General features: G+C 39.5%; 1 long non-coding RNA gene and 1 other non-coding gene across 8 annotated transcripts; both read left to right on the plus strand.

Annotated features, from left to right (window-relative positions):
• The first annotated feature begins 8,840 nt into the window (after positions 1-8,840).
• On the plus strand, positions 8,841-17,970 carry LOC148703328 (uncharacterized). 7 transcript variants are annotated; one of them, XR_015986912.1, is made up of 4 exons: positions 8,841-14,360; positions 14,585-14,678; positions 15,737-15,856; positions 17,044-17,967. It is a non-coding gene; the product is annotated as an uncharacterized LOC148703328 (long non-coding RNA). The 7 variants fall into 7 exon arrangements; XR_015986913.1 differs by having other exon boundaries at positions 14,594-14,678; XR_015986908.1 differs by having other exon boundaries at positions 14,585-15,856; positions 17,044-17,970.
• On the plus strand, positions 15,946-16,019 carry TRNAV-CAC (transfer RNA valine (anticodon CAC)). The gene has a single exon. It is a non-coding gene; the product is annotated as a tRNA-Val (tRNA).
• Positions 17,971-20,799: the final 2,829 nt, after the last annotated feature.

Consider the following 20,799-nt stretch of genomic DNA (forward strand, 5'->3'; position numbering starts at 1 on the left):
GTTTTTGATAGTTTCAGCCTTTCACAATCCCCATTCAAATCTACTCTTTGTAAAGTGAATTGCTTTTTAGGGTATCTTTAAGTGCACATAGCAAGCTGCTGAGGCCCACCAGCGCTGGCTTGGCAACCAAGTTTCTAACCACATTTGTATGTCATCAGATTTCCATGTCACACAAATTCGTTCTCACCATGCTCCAGAAGAATTTCTCGTATGCATGAAACAAGCATCCCTTAGCATTCTTCCTCCTTAAGTGAACTACTAATTATATCCGATTCACTATCATCATACAAATACAAATGGTTTGGAAGAGCTTTTTTCTTGAGTTCGGTTTGCATGTAGGTTTAGTATTCCTGTTCCAGCAGCAACACTTTGATGCCAAGACCCTGTCCAAATGCTCTTTGTTATAGTTTTCTTTATCTGTGTCTACAAATCGATCCTAAGATGGTCCCCCAAATCCTAAGTTTTTATACTCACCTTAGCCAAGTTAAGCAAAATAGATAGATGTAGTGAAATCTTAGATTATGAGCTAAAAATCCAACTTGGCTCGAAGTCAATGAGAGACTCCATCAGTAGCAGTTGATCTATTCAAAATCAACCTTTGGTTCCTACAGCGTGCGGTGGGTAATTCGCGCCAAAACGCGGGAAGGGCTGCCATTTCCCCCAAACCGTGTTCCGTTTTGAAGCACCCCGCGTACCCCACAAGAAACCTTTCGGTCGAAGAAGGCGTCTTCTCCGGTTCTCGTCCCTGCCATCACCTATTTAAAGCTGGCCCTGGCTCGGCACGAGACCACCAACCACCTCCAGTCGTCGCTCCCTTCGAACCTAGCGCCACCGCCGCTGCCGTCGCCGCCGCCGCCGTAGTCCATACGAAGATAATAAAGCTATGCCGGTGAACCTCAGCTGCCGCAGTCCGGAGCTCCGGCGGGGGACGCACCCCCGGTACGTCCCGAAGCGGGGGAAGATATTGAAGGGAATTCTTACACGTCTCGTGTCCTTACTGTTCGGCCACCGCACCGGCGGTAGGGTTCGGCCCCAAGCTGACAACCGCCGGAGATAAGCTCCGGGGCCGGCGGTGCTGCTCCTCCTACCGCCCGCGTAGATATTTCTATGCGGATGCTCGGGTTCAAGCTACGATGGAGCCAACCGGATACGTCCACGTTGACGGAGTTGATGGAGTACCCGTATAGAAATTATTCTGCGTGTCTTCAGAGAGCAGTTTTGTAAGATAGCATTGGAATTATCGTGCGGGCGTTTGTAGGGTAGAATAATTCGCGTTGTTTCAGTTGTATAACATGCTAGGTGGCGGTGCGCCGTAAGCTGTAATAGTATCAAAAAAAAAAAATTGTGTTTACATAATGTTCATAAATTATTCATAACCAAGAGCAATATGCCATTATATGCACATGAAAAGTTTATCAATTTCATAATAATTTATTTGATATCTTCCTAATCAACGAATCTTAAGTTACTAAACTGAGTGATCAATCCAATTAACAAAATTAGATTAACTCATCGGTGCTATCAAACCACATAGTTTAAATAAAGGATTAAAAAGAAAAAATAGATATGCTGATCTGAGTAAATTTTAAATCAGTTATCAGCTAGAAAAAGATCAGCTTCTTAGAACCGAAGTTATACCAGCATGATATTAAGATATAGCTGACAGTGTACATAAAATATATATAAAACCAAAAAGGAGAAGAAGTGATGATAAGAGAGGGCCAGAAAAGTGCGAAAGGGTTGCCATGCTTGCATCACTTGAGGGACCAGGATTTTGGAGCAAGAAGGTTGACTGCATTTCATGGAAGGTTGGAATATAGTTTAAAAGCATCAAATCCTTTGAGAGACATGGCTTCAGGAATACTCTGAGGAGGTCTAGGTCTTGTAGAAAAAGAAGCTGCTTTTTGGCCCTTCGATTGAGCTTTCCGGCATTTATACAAGGAATAAATAAAAATTCTTGGTACCAAAAGTGTCAAGGACTTGCATCGCCGGAAATTGCACTACCCTCATGAGCCATACCAATTCCTTTTTAACACATGATGCACTACGTATGAAAGGCTTTCTCTTAATGCTAGATTTGAGCTTCGTAGCATTACTCAAAAGGATTGAAAGTGCCAAGGTATCTAGCTAGTAAAATGAGATGGAATCTAGTCTTGGATTTTGATAGATAGGGATTTTTAGGAGAGGTTTGCCGGCTAGGGATTGGTATGAATCCCTTCTATCAAGAAAAAATTACTAGTGAAAAAGTAATGCTATGAATCCAAATCATGATTATATCCAAAAAGAAGAAGAAAAGACCTCTATTATATATGGCAAAAAGGGATTGGTATAAGTCCCAACATGAGTGCCAAATACAAAAGGGTTTGCAATATAATATATCAGCCATCTAAAGGTACTTGGCGGCGAACCTTCATTTTGGTACTAGAGCTGGTTTTCGAAGCATTTCTATGACACCTTTTCATCCAACGAAAGTTCAATTTGGGAGAAAGTTTTTTTCTTAAAACATTCAATATTGGGAATCTCAATTAAATTAGTATAAATTAGCATCATCTTTTATACATCAGTGCAATTAATTACACACAGCACCATCCGATTTAGGTGGTGCAACAATACAAGATAGTTCAATGCCTTCTGTCTAAATACAATTCATCGCAACTAAACCTACAAAAACTGAAGGTGCCATGAGATTTAGATTAAAATCCTGCCTTAATCAACTTCAAGTGGACTACCTTTTATTATGACCCTTTGCCTATGAATCACTTTTATTTATTTTTTTCAAAAGTAAAATCAAAATCAATTATGACCTACTAATTTAAGAGGGCTCTTGCAATTAGACCTAGAAAGTTAGGATCCTCATCAATCCTGCTTAAATTGAAGAAATCCAGTACATAGATCACAGCCATCAATGCACAATCTACGATTCTATATGCTTTCTAGAAAAAACCAGAGTAGCCCCCACAGCTGCCGCCCAATAGAAACTGGAATCCCAGAGAGGCTGGGTTTCCTGCAATTAGCCCTCGTTGCTTGACTTGGGTCGTTGCGGAAACGATCCTCTCGTATAATAATCTCGCTGGCGATGCACGCAAGCGGGTATAAATGATCCCGCCGACTTCTTGAACACCGCCCAAATCCGAAACCACATCAATCTTTTCTTTTTTATTAAATACATGGGTGGCGGACAAATTGAAGCTTTTCTTTAAAATACAGTATCAGACCCACTTCCACTGACCCAAGTGATCGTGCCAAGGGCCCATTTAAACCAAGCCTTCTATGCCTCCTGTTTCTCAGGAGTCTCAGCTAGGGTCTCTCAAACTAGCTGCTAACTCCATGGCTGGAGCTCCGGCTGCCGGATTCGAGACAGTGAGGCCCCCATCGAAACCTTATTCATACCGCATTCCGAAGAGAGGGGGAGTCCTGATTCGCATTCTGAAGGACTTCTTCTCTTGCTGCACCCGGAAGGGTTCGACATCCGGCGAGGAAGGATGAGGTATAGCCATGCTCAATTTTGACAAACCATGTATTAGTGAAGCTAGGTATCGTTAGTTATTTATGATGCAATAGTACTATGTTCCTTCAAAACAGGGGACTGCCTGCTAGTGCTAGTGTTCCCCCCTGCAGCAGGAGGATTAGTGATGTGCACACCAAAGTTTAGTTGACATGCAGTGATGTTTTGTTACAATTAGTGCATGTTGACATTTCTATCTTGCAATGTCATAATAGCGTACATATATTCGCTCTTGGCTTTGAGTACATCTGGATTTCTGAGCATCTATTAATATTATGTAGCAACTGTGCAAAGTTGCATGGTGCTATTAGCAAAGTTCGCAGATTTGTACACATTCGGAGATGGTAGATTCAACCCATGCACCCAAACCCATGACTTGGTTTCAGGTCTGTGCATGCAATTAGCTATTAGCTAGCAGGAGAGAAGGCCTGATTTCAACTTAATTTCTTCTGATTTTTTAAAGTTTATCTGCTTGTGATGAGTTGGTGGACCTGGTTCATGGGTTAATGATCTACACTTTTGGGCATGATCCTATTTATAGCGGATTTCCTTTAAGTTCTACTTAATTCCAGTGGCTCTAGTAGCTTGCTTTGTTCCTGGACTTGTCGGAGAAGAAAACCCTCCACTTCTCCAGCACGTGCAACATGCATGTCGTGCCAATGGGCCATCTTATCTTGTGCAGGCCGGCTAATGGGCCAAAGCGGGCCAATACGAGTCTGAGCCTCACAGAAATTATTATGTAGGCAAAGATGCCGTTTCTTACAAAGATCCGGATCCTTTCTTTAAGAGAACGTTGAAAAGGTCGTCCAACCTAGGGGGTGCAAACGAACCAGTCCTGACCAACAAAACAACAGGGGAATACTATTCAACTGGGCTTGTTTTGTTGTAATTAAAAGTTAAAAAACCAATGGATTTTTTCTTGGAAACGGAACTCCATGTTACGAACAAGTAACCATGGAGTGCCGGAATCTCTTTTTGTTCTTGTGAACTGAGGTGCCACGTAAGTGCCAAGACGGCCTCCACCAACCATCTGTGGGTTAATAAACGTTGCATGACTCGCGTGGCCTCCTCCTCGCGACCATCTTACTACACCAGATTCCATACGTGGCAGCACGCTATTCGCCTCCTACAAAGTCTCATGCAGTTACTACTCACTGTTCTTTCTTACGGTTCGTAAATCTCCCGCTGGAGGTCGAAAGGTCTACATCTTCTGGAAAACCATGGTAGAGAAAAGGTCTTCCAAACAAGTTAAACCTGGCTTCCGTAGAAGTTCATCGAAGTCATATGGAAGCCCCCTTAATCCAACCAAAGGAAGGCAAGCTTTGTCTATTTAAGCCAATTGCATTCCCTTCTCTCAATTCTCAAACCATAGACTGAGAAAGGAAGAGAAGAGTAACCGCACCCCCACCTTATTGCCTCTTGCCTCTCAAGCTTATTGGTAATCTTGATGGACTCGTCCAAATCCAGTAGCTCGGCCCCCAAAAGAGGCGGGGTAATGAAGAGTATATTGAAGCTCCTCTGTTGCTGCGAATCACCAACCAGCTGATGCACTCCTTTTGGTGGGATCATGAACCTCGAAGGCCTTCATGTGTTATAGTACTCACGGACATCAGCAAGCAAAAAATATAGAGTTAGTCTTTAAGTGTATTCATGTCATGTTGTTTGCTTAGTAATTCATGTATTCCATAACGTAGGGTAGATGGCCTTTCTTCTCGGAGGACCACGTCTTTAGGTGTATGCGTCCACACTTGTTAGAGGGCGCGCGAGTGATATGTGGATTCAATAACATTGTGTATCTGTGACTTTGTTCATCAAAGTATTTGCGTGTGCTGCCTCATGATCATTTGGAAGTGGAATTGTTCCCTTTTTTATTTTTAAATTTTTTTGGTGCATTTGATATTGTTTCTTCTGGTGTGTGATGTGACTTCATTCGATGGGATGCCTGCTGATATTTTTATAGTTAGGATTAGTTGTAAGGATGTAGCTTGCGAAAACAAAGACTGTGTGTGGCGGGCGTCTTCCGTGCTTAAGTTTGATGGGCTTGGAGACCTTGAATGGGACCATAAACAAACAAGAAGGCAAGTTACATGGAAGAATTAGATGGCAATCTGAGTGGGCACGAAAGCTGGGGTCCTTTGTCGAGTTTGAAGCACGATGGATTCCCGTAATGATGTGACCTTTAACTTCTAGTATCATACCAAATTTTACCCATAGTTGTTTTTTTTTTTTTTTGGAGCAATCCATGAAGTCAGGTCCATTTCAAATCCATAAATACAAACCAGCCGTACACCTTACCTTGGACATCAATAAGTTGTGACAGTCATGGAATCCGGTTAAAGTCCAAGATAAACGAAAGAAAAAAGGAAAAAAAAAAAAAGAAAAGAAAAAAGGTTTTGGACTCTCCCATTCATTCACACACTTCTTCTCATCACTCGCTTTCCTCGAGCTTTAGATGAAGCTTCCCTCTCTCCCCCTCCCTTACACGGGCAAAACGGCGGCAGTTTGATTACTGTTGAAGTCAACCCTCGTGGTCATTAAAAGGAATAAAAGTTCGTAGGCTATTGTTACATATTTGTATGCAACAAATGGTCTAAGAGCGACACTACACCTAATCCGACCATGATCTTGACATTAATGTCCACATCAAACTTGCTAATTGCAATGCCATATCCGACATGTTTCTTTGAAAATTGTTGATTGTCTTATGCCATTATGGAAGCTTTTGTTTACATTGTTTTTTTTATGTCCCTGGCTGATTGTTAGAACTCTTGTTATTCTTTTCAAGTCCTGATCTTGTCTGAAGAAGAAAGAGACCTATGATTGCATAAACCCGACCAGTTATGACAACATTGTCTCCAGCCACATACATAAGAGTTGGCAAGTCTAGTCCAAGTCTCAATTTTTCCAACCTTGAATAATATAAGCCCATACCAACAAGGTCGAAGCATGCCAGTGTTAAACGATGGCCATGGCGATCGCTTATATGTGGACTCACTGAGTCGACCATCCCAAAAGAGAGATTTTTGCAATAAGTTAGATAAAATGTTTGTTGTGAATAGATAAAACTCAACTTAGAAAATGAATAAAAAAGACATGAATTCTCTTCATTGTTTTTTAGATAAACACTTTGGCAATAGCTTATGATAGTCTCTTTGGTCTAATAAGGTAACAATATAGCAAGTGGATTCAATAAATTACCACAAGGCCCAAGTGGATTCAATAACTCATGTTAATTTCTTCTAGGAAACCATGTCTATTCTTGATTTTTAACCTAAAGAAGGTAAAAGTGAAACTTTTGCCATCAAAGCTACTGTTGCTGCGATGAAACCAGGGCCGGCCCGTATTTAGTCTAATCAATATAGCTCATACGCAAAGGTTATATAGCTAAGTCATAACAGCTATACAACTAACGCCAATAAAAGTGCTTTCCAAACTGAGCATGTTCTTGCACAGCTTAGGATGGGAAGTAGGACAAATTCATCTACAAGATGCTGCCACAATGAAGAGCACAAAATCTGAAATCAGATCATCTCATGAGATCTTGGTGTTTTCTTCGAACTCGTACAAATCTGGAGCCCTGAAAAGAATATTTGGCTCACTTTGGTGGACTGAATCTTTCTTCTAGCAGCCGCAGAAATGGATGATGCAGCTCAGTTTCACCCCACACTTACCTCGAAAGTTCTACCCAATCTTGTTAGTATATACTTAACCAATGCTTCATAATTAAATTTAAATGTTGCAACACAACACATAACTAAATTTTCACAACTAAAATAAATTACAATCGCAACACATAAAATCTACTAGCAGTAGCTTTTTTTTCTTTTTTGTAATCAACTACCAATAGCTCTATTCACAAATTGTATTGTGTCCTGTTGTACATACCCCCAACTAGATGAAATCCTTTCCTTCTAATGGTGAAATTTAAGTTAATTCTATCAAATGCTCTCATCTTTAGCAATGCAAAACGCCGTCGGTCAAAATCCTATGATATTTTTTAAAAAAATAATAACTTAAAACGGTAAGATAAGCTATTAATATTTAAAGTACCTAAATTTTATTTATTAAAATTTTATTTTAATAGAGTCGCTATTTTGCTGGAAGGTGACTCAGTTACAATAGTTGGTTAGATTCAGAAGGCGGAGAAATCATAAATTTTTTTATAATATTTTTAAAAATAATAATAACTTAAAATAGTAAGATAAGTTATTAATATTTAAAATATTTAAATTTTATTTATTAAAATTTTATTTTAATAAGGTCGCTATCTTGTTGGATGGTGACTCGACTGCAGTAGTTAATTCAGGGGAGGTTCAGACCCAACCTACCTCTTTCCCTGTCTCCACACCAAAACGGAACCCGGACGGGTAGTTCTAAATACACCCCCCCTATTGCTCAGGACACCCCCCAAAAATTAAAAAAAAAATACCCAAACTAACCTTTAGTGTAATTACCATATTACCCTTGAAATTTTCTCAGTACACCCCCTTCCTCCTCCGTTTCGTGCTCCGTTCGGCACTGGATCGCCGAACAAAATGCTTCTGTTCGGCTGAACGGTGCCGAACAGAAGGCTTCTGTTCGGCGATCCAGTGCCGAACAGAAGGCTTCTGTTCGGCAACCCTCAACCGAACAGAATCCTTCTGTTCGGCGGAGGGGAGGGGAGGAGGGGTAGGAGGGTGGGAAGGAGGCGGCGGAGGGGGGAGGGGTAGGAGGGGTAGTTGGAGGAGGGGGAGGTGGAGGAGGAGGAGGAGGAGGGGGAGGTGGAGGAGAAGGGGGAGGAGGGGTAGGAGGAGGAGGAGGAATGGGAGCAGGGAGGAATAGGGGGTGGAGGAGGAGGCAAAGAAGGGGGAGAAGGCGGAGGGGGATGCAGAGTAAGAGGGGATGGGGATGGAGATGGGGGGCGGAGGTAGAGGGGTAGAGGAGTAGGAGGAGGGAGGAGGGAGGAGGAGGAGGGTGAATAGGCGGAGGAGGAGGGGAGAGGGATGAGGGGGAGGCAGAGGTGGGCGAGAAGAGGGGGAGGGGGAGGAGGAGGATGAGGAGGGGGGAGGAGGAGGAGGCAGAGGCGGGGCGGAGGAGGAGGGGAGAGGGATGAGGGGGAGGCAGAGGTGGGCGGGAAGAGGGGGAGGGGGAGGAGGAGGAGGCAGAGGCGGGGGGTGGGGAGGGTGGGGGTAATTTAGGAATTTTTAATTTTTTAGGGGTGTCCTTAGCAAATGGGGGGGTGTAGAGAGTATTTAATTTTTTTTTAATTTTTGGGGGGTGTCCTGAGCAATAGGGGGGGTGTATTTAGAACTACCCAACCCGGACGGAGGCGGAGAAATCATAAGTTTCCCTCCTTCCGTCCCTCCGTCCCTCTTTCCCCCATCTCCAACCGAAAACGGAACCCGGACGAGGCATATAACCCCAAATTCCCCTCCACCCCCCTCCTCTCCGAGCCTAAGTGCGTAGAAATTCCGCGTCGGTCGACTCTTCGCTCTCATTTCGTCGAAGTTTGGAAGAAGCCTCCCCTCTCTCTCCTGCGTTCGCGCGCGCGCGAGCGCGGACGTCACCTCCTCCGCCCTCCGGCTCCCGCCTTCCCCAAAACTTCTCCTTGAAGGAATCTGAGACGAGGCTTCGATTTCTCTCTATATATATGCAAGTGAAGCAGAACCAGCTGAGCTTCCATACCTACCTCTTTTGATTCTAGCGCTTTGGTGTCTCGTCCTCCGCCGCCGCCGCCGCCTTTGAGCTCCGTAGCGATCTCTCCATGGTGTCAAGTGGAGCCAAAGGGGGTCAGGTGACCTCGCCGGGGACTCACCCCCGCTACATCCCCAAACGGGGCGAGGTCCTGAAGCGAATTCTGAGAGCCCTCTGCGGACTCGCGCCGCCCAGCCGGGCCGCCACCGCCGCCACCGGCGGCGGCGGCGGGAAGGTCCGCCCCTTTCCGTCAAAGGGGAGGAAGAAGGGTCGCTGAATCCCCCTGCCATCTCTGCTGGTCGTCCGAGTCCTCCGGCCAAGTTTTTAGTTGTGATCCGGCGGTCTGCTGTATACCCTCACCGATCGGACGTCAGAGATGGCTTCGAAAAAGAAATTTGTGTTTAGTTCTCTTTCTAGATTAAATTTTCTTCTGTTGTACAGTGCTCACAGTGCACACCGAGAGAGTGATTGGTGTGTGAGTGCTATCTATAATCTGCAGTTAGCTTACGCCCTCCACCCCTTTAATTTACCCTTCGTGTATTCCCATGTGGTTCATGCAGGCTTAGGATTGCTCGAGAGGAAGAAAAGTTGGAATTTTTAGTCAGAAATTGGTTAGTGCCTTCATGAATCTTCGGGAATTGGGATAGGAATTGGCAGGTGTATGGTATATGATTGGATCTTTTCTGAAACATGAGATTTTTTTTGTCTTTGCAAAGTTCATCCTTTTCTTTCTTAGTCTTTGCATCTGATAGTTATAATTGTTTGGTATGATTTGGTGGACTTTATTTATTATCTCAATTATTGTATCTTGAATGGGATTGGATGCATTATTGTTTGTTTTATTTACTTTGTGTACTTGTATGAAGATTATTAGGTTGAATTTATCTAATAATTTAAGCGTTGATATGATGAGAATAGGATTCTAAGGAGATCCAGCAGTTGGATCTGCTTTTTTTTAATATTATCTTATCATAGAAAATACATTAATTTCTTTTTATCATCATAAGAGTGGGTATTATGAGAGCATGGCCTTCATGATTATTTATTTTTTATCTTCTTACCTTTAATATTTAGATGTAGATTGACGGCCTTCTGAGTTGGTCAAAGTAGAAGAGCATATTATGAGAATATGTCCTGATCCAGTCCCTCAGCAATGTGATTCCTTCATTGGGCAGATATTTTGATATCTCATGATTTTACATGTTTAAAAGAGAGCCCTTGGTTGTGCATCCAAGCATGTAAAATCATGAGATATAACTGAATTTCTATTTGTTGTGGTCGCTTTTCCCACCATTGTGCTCAAAAGAAAGAGAAAAAAAAGAAGGGCCCATTTGGTATTGCTTTTTTTTTCTTCTGTTTTTTGTTTTCAAAAATTGAAGAAAATTGTACTAGACTGAAGAAACATGTACGTGAAACACATTTGTTTTTCAAATCATTTTGAAAACCTTTGGAGCTTTTGGCAGCAAAGATATACCACTTTCAAGGAATTTGCAGATAAAAGAAAGGAATAACATGAGTTCTATGCATATGCCATCTCCAACATCAATCTCCATGCTGTTTTTCTCCAGGGAAATGAATATACAAAAACAACAACAACACCAAATAGGCCCTCAGGTTCTATTTACATCTGCAACTAAATTGTGATATTTTCATGATTCTACATGTTTGTTAAAACTACAAGTCATGAATTATATACCAGGTGTTCCATTGTGCAATAAAATGTCATATAAGGAATAGAATCATGAAATTGAGAGTCCCTATGTTATGTAAAATTTTTCAAATTAACATTTTCTCTCTTTGCCATCTTACATTTTTCTTCTTTTGAACATTCTCTTTTAACACCCAAACCAAGGTTTCAAGTCTTAATTAGTGTCAGGGCCAGTATGATACCGTATGGCACCATAAGCCCTTGTACCAACACAAGGTGCATTGCTGGAGTTGGCACAACACTGATACCATGTATTTGTATAGGGGTGTACCAAGCCCTGATGGTATATTATTGGGTCACCTGCTCCTGTTTGGTACTTAAAGCTTGATTCAAAAATTCTGAAAAATGTCAAATTTTTTGGTTAAAAAAACTAACTCTTAGAATTGAAAAAGCAAATCTAAAGTTAGAAAAGTAACATCATATTTTGATATTTGAAAACTCTAAATGCAGTATTTATATGATTCTAATATTCCTTTGTTCATCTTTGGTTGCTCTAGTTTGGTTGTTTTAGGTCTGATAATAGAGTAGCGCTTTCTAGTGTTTCTTTCAGCTATCAGATTTCTGTGTTGGATACATATATTCTGACACTGACCTCCTTTTTCCTTTTTAGGTTTGAATGTGGTTAAAAATTGCTATTATGAGAGAAGAGATTGAATTCTTAGTTATTGTAATTAATGACTTGGTTGCCACACTCCGGATTTCCCATAATGGGCATAATTATATATTACTTGCGCATAATGAATTCTCATTTTGTTATGTTCATCTTACTTTGTTTGATTTTCAACATTGTGATCAAGCCTTTTCAGATCGGGTTTTCTGGGGAGTTGCTTGATCATAACTTTTCTTAATTGGCTCTAAGTGGTTGCTAAAAGATTGGTATGCTATTGTGAATTCCTTCCAGAGCTGAATATGGAAGGCTAGGTGGGAATTGAAGTAGTCTGACATATAAACAATGTCGCAGTCTCTGATAAAAATCTCTAGATATTCATTTCTCTTTGAGTTTCTGTTTTCTAAAGTCAGACACTGTGCATAAATCCTGAATATGATATTCAGGTATTATCTAAAACATCTTTGCATGACAGGGATTGAGTAACCAACGAGTATTATTTTGCTGCTTATAGAATCAGTGGAATTATGGTAGCTTCATGCAAGTTCAACTTTATTTGTTTCTCATGTATAATGCACTATATATTTGTAAAGTTTCTTTCCCTCAATATATTTAGAAGTTTCACTTAAGGTTGAACTCCCTTTGCATAAAATTGTGAATATACTATGTACTGTATAGCTAATATAACTTGGCATGGCAAGGATTGATTAAACAAGAAACACTACTGTTCTAACTTTCAATTGCACCATAACATGCATAATCAATGGAATTATGATAGCCCCAGATATAAGTCTAATCTTCTTCTTCTTCTTTTTTTTTAAGGAAAAGTTTATACTGCAGAATATATTTTGAAAATTTTCTTTTCCTTAATATGTTTAGTTTAAAATTGTCCCACCTTAATTACTTCTGCTAATAAGTTGGCAATGACTGTAAGCCTAGGAGGTACAGTAGGAGGTATGCCTTTTGATGGTATGCAAAAAGTCCTTGTAAAAAAACATGAGCCTGTTTTTCATGTGAAACTTACCTTGTCTTACTTCGTCATGGTTCATATCACTTGATAATGTCTGCTACACTTGCTGATATTCATACACAACAGCTATATCATATATAGGCCTAATATCTTATTTTATGTCACTCCAGTTGTGTGTCAAGATGGCATGGTTTTGTGATTTAGAAATTCCTTTTTCTCTCTAGTAACATTTGTGGAATTACATATTCTGGAAACAACGAAAAATGAAAAAAAAAAGTTTAGAGCATAATGATTAGAAATTTCTGATTATATAGGTGGGAGAGGGGAAAGTGAAGGACAGCAGGATAGTTTGAAAAGGTATAGAAAAGGAAGAACATAATCAAATAAAATGTACAAAAAGATGGCGTTCTTTAGAGAACTGGTGCTTCTATCAGGCTATCAGCAGTTTCCTAGTGAAATTTACATTAAATTCTTCTTTCTCAGCTAGTGGATATTAACTGTTCAAAACTAAGCGCTGCTTGATTTGACAATTTTCATTATTAACATAGTTAGAGAAATCACATTCAACGAACCTTAAATGCATAGTATCAAATGGGGAGAGTACCACTACCACTTCAAAGCGCAAGAAGCAATTCAAGTGTTACTGCTGTGTTATGCAGCTAAAATCCGTTCTTCGTTCTTAACTTATGTTATGCATTATGCATTACACCAGCTGAAACTAACATGCGAAGCAGTGCATTTCAATTTCTAACTCTTTGTTGTATGTTATTCCAATATTGTTTGTAAATGCCAGTAGATTTTTTTTTTGAGAAGATTGTCAGTGACAGTATATCAATATATCCAAAAGCTCTCTCACAAAACTGTATTACTTTTCTAGAAAAAAAAAAAGAAATAGAATGTAAAAAGAAAGGGAGCAAAAAGGAAGATGTGTTTAAAGAAGAAAGAAAAGAAATGGTTTTCTCGAATAAAATGAAAGAAAAGAGGAGGAAAAAGGAGCATGTGGTAAAAGGAAGAAAGAGTAAAAAGGGTTTTCTCAGAGAAAAAAAAAAGAAAGGAAAAAATGGAGGATGAGGAATACTATTAGCAGTACCAGTACCACTAAATGCTTAAGAAGCAGTTCGAGCATGCCGTCATTAGGTAAGTGGAACTTCCCTGTATACTCGTGTGTTACTGGATCTATTATGCAGCTACACCGAGTTTTCTTTATTCTTAGTTTATGTTAACCATTATGCATTTCACCTGCTGAAACTAACTTGTGAAGCAGCACATCTCAACTTCTAACTCTTTGTTGTATGTGCTTCCAATATTGTTTGTAACTACCAGTAAATCTTTTTGAGAAGATTGTAAGTGCCAGTAAAAGGAGGGGGAACACAACAACAACAACAAGTTCTAGCAAAAAGACTGCATTACTTATCTAGCAAAAAGATAGGGAGCAAAAGAGGATCCTGTGGTAAAACGAGGGGGAACAGAACAACAAAAAGAAATTCTAACATATATTTTTGATCTTGGTTTATTTTTTGAACCAGGACAGTTGTTTTTCGAGAACTGGGTTAGGTGAAAGTTCTGCCTTATCTTAGTTGAGGATCTTTGCCAGATTTGTTTATAGTAGTCAATGATCTGTGAGCTGGTGCTTATAGTTTCTTTTTTTCTTGTAAATCTCCAGTTTGGCACCATGAGAGTGCTATCTGGTATAGGATGCTACGACCAAAGGTCTTCAGACAAAATAGGAGGAAGCATATGAGGACACTTTTGGCAATATCCAAATCTATATCTGGTCACTGCAGAACAACCTGCAGATTCAAAGCCAAAGCAAGCACATCATACTTGAGTAAGGAGATCGGGAGTTGGGACCTTGATACTCTAGCAGAGAGCAACCTGGAGATTTTATGCAGCTGCAGTTAAGTAGACCTTATTCTGTCTCAAAAACATCTAATCTCAATCATTACAATGTTATTTAACATTTTAACTTATTTTGCAAAAAAATATTCAACAATAACAGATAAATAAAAAAAAGGAGTTAACCATGAACCTTTCTATTCTCTTTTGATTTAGTAGAAAGAATCTTTTTTTTCCCTTTCTTTATAGATTCATTAAATTGGTAGATATGACTTCAAGCTCCAGTTTTTGCAGGTCAAAATGGAATCCATGTGAGTAATGAAATTCAGATAGAAATGGTTACTTAAAAAAAGAAAAGAAATTCAGATGGAAAAGGAAGGTCAGTCCTAAATTGATTCTAATACCTCCTTATACTCTTATAAAAATCCAATGATCATCATCACCAATTGGTTTTGCCCCTTTGATTCAGATCCTTCTATAAGTTGGACCCGGACTTTAAAATGATATGTTGTTGAAACTTCTGCCATGTGGTCTCCTGTTACTTGGCTGAATGTGATCTAACTATCATATGAGACTTGAAATGTTGACTGAACAAGTGAGCTGGATGCTGCCCCAGTGGCTGTAGCCCTCCTCTCTTTGGAGGAGGTACTAGGTTCTAGTTCTGGGTCATGCATCCCTAAGTAATTGAACCTGGGTATCTCATCTTGGGTGGGTAATCTCTCCCTTTCTCTCAGAAAAAGAAATGGTGAATGAACAAGAGATACTTGATATAGATATGGTTACTGACCTTACCATAATTAGCTAACCAGAATGAGCTAATGCTTTTATTGGTATCAGATATTCTTGATACTGAATATGTGCATCATATGTATGTAAACCAGATTTTGGACCTTAGTCATCAAAGCCATGCGAGTGGATGGAGATTAGATATTTCAAAGTAGTAAATGAATCGATCAACAATTGAGTATGTCAAATAAGACTAGTGTCACAATGATGGAATCCCACTGGGCTATAGGCCTGTCTGCACCAATCAGCTTTGACAGGATAGTCATAGTTTTGTGTTTTAGCTTGTTGAGAATCAAATTCTGTTGAAGGATGCATAATTTTTCATTGCACTAAAATAGGGCATGCTCTTGTTCATGTTTCCAGTTCTAGTATGAGTCAACTTTTAGAACTTGGCTTTTTGGCTTCTGTTGTAGGACTGCTTACGCTTCAGAAAATAATATCATATTCTCTATGTTTAAAACAAACAGGGTATGGCCATGCTGGTGATGATCTCTCTATGCTTAGAAGTTGGAGTACTTTGTCAACTTCATCCATTATTATTTTCGTTTCTTTCCTTTTAGACGTCACGTAACTATTTTCTTACTTGATAATTCTTGGAGATAAACAAAGTCTTATATCCTTCTTTATATGCGCGGTTTTCCTTTTAACAAGGAGTCATCAAGTCTTCTTGAAGTGGAAGGAGAAGAAATTCCTACAAAGTGAGGAGAAATAAAATGGCCGTTTTGGTTTTAGGGAGGCTGCCTGAAAGAAAGAAACAAAAGTTTTTTCGAGGTAAGTAAAACTCTATGATTATATTGGCCGGTGGCTTTCTTTTGACAAAAGAATCAGCTATCCATCCTTTGTATAAAATTTGATCCCAAGTCTGGGTGGTGTAGTTGGTTATCACGCTAGTCTCACACACTAGAGGTCCCCGGTTCGAACCCGGGCTCAGACAATAATTTCGAAGAAACAAGAAAAATAAAACAATCATTTTTCTATTTTGACCTTTAATGTATATCAACATTTCATGGGCTCAGAGTTTGCAGTCGCTGTCTTTGTTTGGATTTGCATGACATTATACCGAAGCCCAAAAAGAATGATGAGAATTTTTGCTGATTATTGCATGTACATTTTGATCTATTATCAATTTTATTGAACTAAGTTTGAAAATTTGCTTATATTTTTCTTTTTTTTTCTTTGGAAGGGGGGGGGGGGGGGGGGGAGAAAATGTCTTCCTAGCAATTTAGTAGCCTAAGCATTGCTAATGCTCACTTTAAGATTTTCCAGGTTTAATGAACCTGGATTGGAAGAACAATTATGAATCAACCAGTGGTTAAGATTGATTGTGTTTGCGAAATAAAAAAAAAATGTTTAAGAGATTGTGACTAAAGCTTATGTCATAGTAGTTGAACTTTATATGTACTTTCATTTCTTACACATTCTGTGGATTTTGTTTGGTTTTTCGAGATCTTGACCACTTTTTCTTAACTAATTTAGTTATATTCAGGTCGGTTTCAAATTTGTATAATCTTGACCTGATATTTCTGATTGTCAATTTGCTGGATTTTTCTCGCTTACTTCCAGAACCATACTTTATCGCCCTCGCAACTAGCATTTACAAGTCGACCAATTCCGCATGCTAGGATGCAAGTAGTCTTATGACCAACATAATTAGACACAACAAGTAAGAAGAAATCAATCTATTTGCATGATACCATAACCTCTACTAATTCAATTTTCAGACAATAAGCATGTAGACAAGTTTTCTTTTTCTTTTATTGGTCGGTTGTCTCCTTATCCTTGCTTTGATATATCATGATATCATGTGGTGTTCTGTATTTTGTCAAACAACTGATGCCAATAGATCCACATGCCTCTCCTAAAGGGCAAGTGGAGATCCTTGGAAACTAGCCACCATCCTGATGCAGACACATATTGCAGTATTTTAATTTCTATGGGGTCTTATCCAACTCTTTCAGATGTATCACTGATTGGCTGAGAAAAGGAAAAGTTTGGGGAGGATGACATGCATCTTTGGACCTGGGAAAGTGAAGGTTGAGGAAACGGACTTTTGTGGTGATTATTGCAACTTGCCGTCATGGTTGGATTCGGTTGGTGGATGGTTTAACTCTCTGGGTGACACCCCTCTATCTGACGACTATCTGATGACTCCACTCCCTTTGCATCAGCCTACTGAAATGGCTGCTTTCTTTTATTTGGCGCCTCCCGATGCATGTATCTGATTGAAGATGGATCTCAAAAGTTCAGGGTAGTTCAGGTGATTGGAGGATGACTCTGAAAGAGGAATCAGGAAAGATGGATCCTGATGTAGAGCAATACCACACTGTTGACAAGCTAATAAATGTTTCAAATTAAACATGGTACTTGTAAGAATTTTATGTATGTAATTGTGTAGATGCAACTTTATTTTTTGGTTGATGTATTTTTGTTGTTAACTTAATATGTACTAACTTCATGGAGTGAGTGGAAGGAGAAGAATAGCCCTCTATAGCTTTTGGCAATTAGTGAAGTGGTTGTTTCGGCTTTGGCCTCTGGATAGGCTATTTTGATAGAAACGCTGGGATTTGTGAAGGCAAATCAAAGTCAATGATATCATGTTTTTTTTTTTTAAATGTTATTTGGTGGCAGGTCCCATCAAAGGCACCATGGCCTGGAAGACAGGGACAATTGAGCACTATTATAATCCAAACAGATGTCTTGGGATAAGACGGGTATTGAATGTGTTTTACTATGGCAAAGGAATATAAATTTTTCTATAGTTTTACTTGAATATTTATTAACTTTTTCTTTGCTATAAATCAGCATCATTGTCTTTCCTGCAGATAGATTTGAATGTTCGAGGATTGTTTGCAATTATAAAACATAGAAAGATAGCTATGTGAGCAAGCATTAAAAAAGTAAAGATAGGTAGAAATTTCAGTTTTTGAAAATTTACTAAAATACCGTCCATCAACATTTCTTGTATGTTTCATGCATACATATGCGGGTATGTAATGCATAGGTAGGTAGGGGATAACCCATTACAGTTTGCTCATTTAAATATGTAGGTATATACATTGATTATAGGATGAAAGGTTTTCTTTTTAATGTTCCATTTTTTTTTTGCTTTATTATATTAAGTTGATTTTTTAATATTTTTATCATGAAAAATATATAAAGAGAGAGAGCAAAAAAGAAGACCAGCAATAATGTATTTTTTTTTATTTTAACTTTTGTTATTTTTCCCTGTCCTTTTTTGCTTACATATTTTATTAAATTGTTTTCATGTTGTTTAATATAGTACTGTATTGTATAAAATCTGTGTAGAAAATAACAGACAGTAAAAGTCCATCTGATTTTCCGTTGATTTTCAATTATCCTATTAAACGATATTATTTTTATAGTTTATGGAGAGTGTTTTGTCGTTTAAATCTGAGTTTCATGTGTCTCTTTTTATGACACTATGGAATCCTTTCCGGGCTTTACCAGATTAATGTTTATTATGATCTAATTTACCCAGTGCAAAATCAGTTGTCTTCATGTTGGATTCAATTTCCAACAATTCCAAGCATGGTGATGCAACTAGCATCAATCATTGAGATGGCTAGAAACGACGATAGAAAATCAAGTTCAATACACAATACTAGAGAAAATCCAATTCCGAGCACAAGCACCCTTCGCCTTTTACCTCTTTTTTAGTCTATAAAAATTGCAAATCCTTGAAGCCAAAACACCTCATTTGCATCAATCACAGCAATCACCAAATTTTCTAAGATGAAGAAATCTAAATACAAGCAGCAGCATCTGAGGTTGGCAATTTATAATCTGAGTTATCAACTTGATTCGCAGATGATCTACTTTAAATAGATTTGGATTCAATATAGATAGATTTAGGATCAAAGATGGTTTATTAAATGTAATATATTCTCTCTATTTTTTTCTCTCTCTATTTATTTATTTATTTTTTTGCTAAAACGGAAGATTTATACGGTTCTAGTATGAAAACAAGTCCCCAACCTATATACAAAGTATCTCCAAAGTGACTGGGCACATAGAAGGCCATCCAATCTACGGCCCCATTAGTCTCTCTGAATACGCATTTGGCCTGAAAGATCACACCGCTACTGATCATAGTCCGAATGTCTCGAACCAAGAGGTGGCACCTTCCACCGTCATTGGTGCCATCCTAAATCCAGCCAATCTCCGTTGCCGAGTCACCCTCATGCATGACTGAGCTAGCCTACAACATTCGACGAGCATGATCCAGGCCAGCCTATACCGTCCTTCGCTCCACTCCGAAAACTGAAGTGTCGAAAATTTGGTAACCTTCAGCAACTACCATTCTAGAGTCCGAGTCTTTGATGATGAAGCAAATACCTTCTCTCCTACCACCATCAAGCACGCATAGTCTAAGTTGGCTTTAAGAAATATTCTTTTGTATTGTAAAATATTCTTTAAATTTTTTAAAAAAAATTTACTCCGCAGCTAAACACCATCTTTGATCAGAAGCAGGCGATACCCGGTCGGCATGGTTTGTTGGCTTTTGGTTAACAGGATAACCATGAATAAATTGTACCTGAACCCCCCTCGTTCTAGAAGATTCCAAGGAGTCAGTACTCCCGTTTCGTTGCTTCTGTTTCTTTGCAAAGAAGCTACTGAGTTGGGCTTATTGCATCCTCCCCCGGTCCAAAGTTCCAAAATCAAAACAACCCCTCCCTCTTCCCCCTTTCTTTCTCTCTCTCTCTCTTATCCATCTATATAAGAGCAGTGACATTGAAGCCAGCAGCGGCACCTGGCTCTTAGCCATTAAGCTATCCCCCCCTCGGAGTCCGAACCCTCGCCGCCCCACCACTATGACCGGAGCTCCGACCGACGGGCGCAACCCCAGGCCGGGGAGCCACCCACGCTACATTCCCAAGCGGGGCCAGGTCCTGAAGCGCATCCTGAAGAGCCTCCTCTTATGCTTCACCCCTCGGTCACCGCCCCCCCGGCGGATCCGCCCGTCGCCCGGAAGAGCACGCCTCGTGCGAAGCTGCAAGCCGACAGGCGAATCGCTCGATGCCGAGCGTTGATTCAAGATCGGACCGTGCTGGTTCCACTGCTGTCTTTAAGTTGTATTTAATCTTTTCCATCTTCGTCTTTCTTCTTTTTGGCGGATTATTTCCCTCTTCTAGAGATGCATTGCCTGCACCACTAACTGCTCCATAAGAAATTTCACAATTTTGTTTCTTTTTTCTTTTTTCAAAATATATGGTTGTTACTTGCTCTAGATGTTAATTTGTTCTATGGCATCTTTTCTTTTCTTTCTTTCTTTTTTTTTTTTAAATATGATTGTCTATTTTTGGGCTACTGTAATCCCAGTATCTTTGGATTTGATATTTTGAGAACACCCGGGTATGATTTTCTCTTTTTTTTTTTAATCTGAATTGCATCCTTTATGTAATTGGAACGTTGGGTTACTCTGTTTTGATTCATCCCGTTGCATATTATCATGAGAAACAGGGCCTTCAGTATGATCTCCGTTTTCTTTTTCTTTTCTTTTTACAAAGAAGAGCATATTTTGGTTGATGCAGTTGTGAATATAGCGAGAACAGGGCCTGTGTTAAATCTTGCATCAATTCTTGATGCGGGAGAAATATGATTGAATGAACAGAGAGTACTTCTTTGTTCCCTTCTTCACTCTTATACTTGCATTGGGATTGTTGGGTTGCTTTGGTTTGATTTCTTGAGATTGG

The sequence above is a fragment of the Phoenix dactylifera genome, chromosome 5 (genome assembly GCF_051530095.1).
Source record: "Phoenix dactylifera cultivar Ajwa chromosome 5, Ajwa_hap1_PhDact_Kaust_v1.1, whole genome shotgun sequence".
Classification (NCBI taxonomy): domain Eukaryota; kingdom Viridiplantae; phylum Streptophyta; class Magnoliopsida; order Arecales; family Arecaceae; genus Phoenix; species Phoenix dactylifera.